Here is a 6,249-nt window from a genome sequence, read left to right on the forward strand (position 1 = left end):
AATTTATTTACAGTTTTGAGAGAATAAAAAGAAAAGCTTCAGTCAGAAATCAAAGCCAGAGACACTAGTTTAAGTGAAATCATAATCTTTGGACGCCCCCTACCCCAAGACTTTCATATTTGCCCTCTTGCCTGAAATAGTACTACTGCTAAGTTGTGTGCCGATATCTGCCTGGCTCACTCATGCACATCATGTCAGTCTCTTCTGCAGTGTCCTCTCCTCAGTGAAGCCATTTATTAACACACAGTCTAAATAGCACCCTCTTCATCCTTATTGTGACCCTACCTCATATTTCTCCCATAATTCTTACCACTTCCTTACATTGAATATTTTTCTATTTTTTTAAAATTTTTTCTGCCTCCCATTGCAAAGCGAAATTATTTGAGGAATTTTATTTTGTTTACTGCTGTATCTTCAAGACCTAAGATAGTACCTGACACTTGAAAAATTGCTAATGGAAGGAAGGAAGGAAGGAGGGAGGGGAAAGGGAGGAAGAAATGAATGAACAAATGAAGGAAGGCAAAGAATAAATGAATGCAGTTGATTTTGCCTTCAATCTAGGCATAGATTTTTGTTTTCCTTCACTTGCCACCCACACTGAACCTCAATCCTGATAATGCTACCTCTAAATACATTTGGATTTTTTCATTGCCATTACCCTGCTTCAATATACATCCATCTATTTTCCAGAGCTTAGTAATAGCCTCCTAAATTCTATTTCTTCCCTATTTCTTTGATTTTACTTAGTCTCTTGAAATCTATTTACTTCCTAGAACTCAAGTCATGTTTTTAAAACATAAATCAAATAGCATTACTTCTTATGACTTACCTTCTCTTAAAAGGAAAAATCCAGGTTGGGTGTAATGACTCATGCTTGTAATCCCAGCACTTTGAGAGTCCCAGGTGGGCAGATCACTTGAGACCAGGAGTTTGAGACCTGCCTGGTCAACATGATGAAACCCTGTCTCTACTAAAAATACAAAAATTGGCCTGGCATGTTGGTGATGCATGCCTGTAATCCCAGCTACTTGGGAGGCTGAGGCAAGAGAGACTCTTGAACCCGGGAGGCAGAGGTTGCAGTGATCCAAGATCGTGCCACTGCACTCCAGCCTGGCTAAAAAGAGCAAGACTTTTTCTCTAAATAAATAAATAAATAAATAAATAAATAAATAAATAAATAAAATAAAATAAAATAAAGTAAAATAAAATCCAAGTTTACTTAGAATACTCTAATTTTTTACTGAATCCTTCAAGAGTCTGTTGTATGATTTGACCCTTAACTTGTCATCTCCTACATAATTTCCATACCCTTTACTCTTGGTCTCTCTTCACTCTAGCCATACTGTTCTTCTGACATTCAATCTCCTTTTCATCTCAGAACACTTGGTTTTGATATATTTTATTTCTAGCACTCCTTTCTTATATTTGTTTTGGAAGACTCATAATTCATGGCCCAGTTTAAATAACATTTATTCAGATCTATCTTTTCCTTACTATCCCACGGTCTATATCTACAATTATTCCCTCTTCCAGCTCCCTGTTGACTTTCCTTATAGCACATGTATGGAAACACAGCTATCGTGGTCTTTTTTATTTAAATAGGTTTTAGTTTCTCTTCCTCTATAAAATGCAAAATTCATCAGGGCAGGGGCATAATGTTCACTCATTATTACTTATATAGCACCTGGAATCATATTGGATATGTAATCATCAGGAACTTTGAAGTGTCAGAGATTTTACTCTCCTTGGAAGCTAACAAGTTAGTCTGTCCCCCAGGCCATAGATGCTGGAAGGAGACATGATATTTCTGGCACAGAAACAAAGGACTTAATTACACACACCTTAACAGGCAGCATGTGCTTCTAGTGTGCCTTAATTCCCCACAACTCACCAGATATCCTTGAGACAGTGTGGAGCAGCCTAGGTGAACTGCATATATACAGTGGGTCTGTGTTACAGCTGAGAAATTCCTAATTTTGGAAATGACAGCATTTAAAGGGCTTCAATCAAACCTACTCAACCTTTGTCTTGGAGGGAAACATTTTCATTATTTTTCTAGACAGCAAACAAACATATTCTATTCTCCCGAGTGAGACACTGTCCCCAACGGCAATGACGTTTTCTATGTAAAATCCTTTAAAGGACAGTCCAGAGCAAAATCTGGCAATGTCACTGTTCAAAAGACATGGAGAAATATGAGATCCATACCAACAATAATGAGAATTCAATAAATATTACTCATTTGATAAAAAATCAACCTAACTATATGTCAGGGTAGGGGTGATAGTAAAAGTTTAGGTGAGTAGGGGGAAGTTCAGGCAAGCTGAAGGGATTTTGTGGGTGATCCTTTGTAAAGTAACTATACATGTGAGCTTGCCAATGTAATATTCTAAGGTGACAGGACAATAGGAATATACTAGTGAACAGTTCAGGCAGATATGTCTGGTGGAAATGGTTCTGATTGTGGTATATTTCTCAGGTTTCTTTTCTTCCCCTGATACTACATTATTCTCGAATGCATTTCTTTGTACATGATAATTTTCACCAAGCTGATGATTCTATTACAGCAGGGATAATATTCTAACAGCATAAAAGTTTCAATGTCTAATTTCTCATAGTTCAATCTTTGTCAATTATTTCAATACTGCAGCGTTTATTTTGCTCCCTATTCCTACCAAACATTGTCCAGAAAATGGTAATGAGATTTGGCTTTCCTTCTTCTTGGGTTCGCATATTCCTGTCTGGTTGAAAAGAAAGCTGCCTTTCTTTGAAAGCTTGAAAAAATAGCTTTTGTATATTACACAGGCCTGTAAATGAACAAGAATGTTATTGAATCTAAGTACTGCCTCATAATGTCTGTACTACTTTTTATGTCATTCAACTAAAAGCTCTCCTTGTCCAGTGAAGTATGAAATTTTGTATTCAGCCCATCACACTTGGTGACATATGCTCCTCTCTTAGTCAGTCAGTGAAGCTCTGTTAGGCCTAGGGCTTCAACTGTAAATAAGATATTATTTCTAGCCTAGCATATCTCACAGAGACCAATTTAAACAAATAATTGGAATAGGCTTAATTGTTTTACATTAAAATTATTGACATATTAGTGCCCATAGGTGTAATGGTCACAATGAGTAGGTACAGGCTTGGTACAGGAAATGCCCTTTGCACCTCAAAAAAGTGACATTTTATTTGCATATTGGGTGACGAAAAGGAATTCCCCAGGCAGAATAAGAGCAAGCAGGAGTAGGGCAGCAGGAGAACAAAAAACCTTTCAGTCAAAGGACATGTTGAAATTTAGGTGTCATTTGAGAACATGGATTCTGATTTATGTCATTAATGAGCTCTCTGGCCTCACTATCTCAATTTCCTTGTTTGTGGAATGAGGCTATTGAGATAGGTGATTACTGAAATCCAATTGCAGCGGTTTCACTCTTATCAAGTTCAGATACTGTTATTTTGTGTTCTGAAATGGTCATGTCTTCATTTGCTTACTATTATGACAAGGTAACTGTTGATAGAACTCTGGCTTACTAAAGAAATTCCTTCTTAATGTATGGGCCATGATCAATAGTTGTTAATCTTTGCTTATAAAAACAGCATGATTTCACCACATCAAAACATTTGATAAATACTATTTTAATTTCCATTGTATATTTGAGATAATATACTTGAAATAAGTCAATCATCAAAAAAGATTTAAGTTATGAGTGAGCTGAAACTGTCAGAGACAAACTGCTCTGTCAACATTTATTCAGAACCTTTTCCTTACTGCAAATATTCAACAAGAAAAAATGTATTCATTCCCTACCTATTAGTGCAGAATTAATACAGAATATTTCAGATAATTATCCAAATTGCTGATAACTCAAGAGCATGAAAATTACTCAGACTGGTTATAAATAAAATTTATTTAGTCATCTTCTAACATTTTGATTTTCTTTCAGCTAAGTCTTTTGCCATTTCATTAGCCATGCAATGTAGTATTCATTAAGGAAATTATAATGCAAAACACATAGAGAATCTATTGGCCTGAACACATTAGCAGGGGTAATATTAAAGGCAAGATGATGTGCTTTATAGTTCATCTTTTGTCCTATATATTTATTTTCCTTTTTATGTCATCTTGTTACAGAAAATCTCTCATTCAGATTGAAACCTTTATATGTAAAAAAAGATACGATGTTTCTAACAGTTTACTTAAGATTTGACTTAAATAGCTTTCATCTTGTAAACTCCTCTCGACCTTTCATTACTTTTAAGCTTGGAACTCTTAGTTTCCTTACTCAAAAATATTATTATTAGTATCAATGAATTGCCAGACAATTTTGATAGGAACATCACAACACTAAGGCATTTGCTTCATAGGTGCACATTTGTTAGCATCTTATATTATGTGCAGATAATTATAACCCATATTATTACCACAGATATATGTTAATGTCTAGTTATCACAAAGCAGAAATGTTAGCTGAGCATAAAAATTAATGTCAGGGTGAAGGGGATTACGCTGGCAGCCCTCTTTTACTTTCCACTTCCCAGCTTAGCTGCAGGGATGATCAATGCTGCCATGGACTTAACACATCCAGGAACATGAGCCTTACATTTTGTCTTATCAGGGTGGTGAAAACCAAAATTTAGGAGAACTTACTGGGAAAGGAGCAATCTCATTTACTTTTAGTCTTTATTCTGCCTCTTTTCTGCATTCTCACTGATGAAGCCAAATGTAATAAGTACTACATGAGCATTCAGGGCAAAAACACTAGAAGCAAAGTATGATCTTTTTCCTTGCCTTGTTTATTGCACATAAATTTCCTCAGGAACTTTTCTGTGTGACAGCTGGATGATGGGTAAACAATAATCAGTATTTTGAGTCCAATGGCTCAAAAATTCATGTTGGTTGATATAGAATATTATCAAGGATATAAAATCCTTAATACATCAATCAATTATAATGATTAATTGATGAACTGATCATAAATCCATTCACACTGGAGCTCTAAGATGTCAATTTAGGTAAAAACTTTAACATTTCTACATTAAATGCATGAATAACTATGTAATTTGAGCTTACACTAAATGCAAATAAATTCAGAAAATATGTATTTTGCATAGCAGATTTATTAAAATAAAGTAAGAAAGGGTAATTACTTATTCCTTATATTTATATCAGACTTTATGATTTTCAGTATATTCTGACATAAAGAATCTTATTTCATCCTCAAAAAATATTATGAGGCTGGTAAGAGAGTGACAGTATCTAAATTTTGCAGATGAAAAAACTGAAGCTAAAAGATTAAAGACATAGCAACTCAGTGAAAGGACTATTATTTCAAATCAATTAGCATTTATTGAGTGCTTACTACACACAAGGTTTTGTGTGAAGCACTGAGACTAAAGCAGTCAACCGAATAGAGAAAAATCCTTGTCCTGATACAGCTTAAATTATTGGAGTAAAATACAGGAAATTAATAATATAATATCTGTCTTAGCTCAGGCTGCTATAACAAATTACCATAGACTGTCTGGCATAGACAACGAACATTTATTTCTCACAATTCTCAAGGTTGTAAGTTCAAGATCAAGGTGCCAGTCAATTAGCTTACCGATGAGGACCCCATTTCCAAATTGCAGTTAGTCAGCTTCTTGCTGTATCTTCAGATGGCCAAGAGAGGAAGCCCTAGCTCTTTCTAAGAATACTAATTCTATTGATATCATGGGGGCTGCATCTTCATGACCTAACCTAATTACATCTCTCAAACCTAATTACATCCCTCAAACTGCACCTACTAATACCATCCCATTGAGGATTAGGATCTCAACATATGAATTTTGGGGAAATAAAAACATGCAATATAATATAATATAATATAATATAATACAATATTTATACTGTTAATAATATACTGCTTATATTAGTAAGCTCCTATCCAACCCCCTTCATTCCTCATCTAAAACAAGAGTCAAGATTTAATCATTTTACTTCTTCACAGGAATAATATCTGTCTGTATCAGCTATACCTCAGTAAGTAATAGTTTCAGATCTACATCTGCTTTCCCAATATTCAAGATGAGAGATAAGAACGTTTTTATCTTGCCCTCACCTAAGAGATCCTATTCTCAAACTTTTGATCTTCTATGTCTTACTTCATATTAATTTCCTGGAAATTATTATTTTCAATTTGTACCAAACTTTAAAGATTGTGATAATACATAAATGTTCAGTATGAATAGCCTCTCAAGTCCACCCCT

The sequence above is a fragment of the Papio anubis genome, chromosome 15 (genome assembly GCF_008728515.1).
Source record: "Papio anubis isolate 15944 chromosome 15, Panubis1.0, whole genome shotgun sequence".
NCBI classification, from domain to species: Eukaryota; Metazoa; Chordata; class Mammalia; order Primates; family Cercopithecidae; genus Papio; species Papio anubis.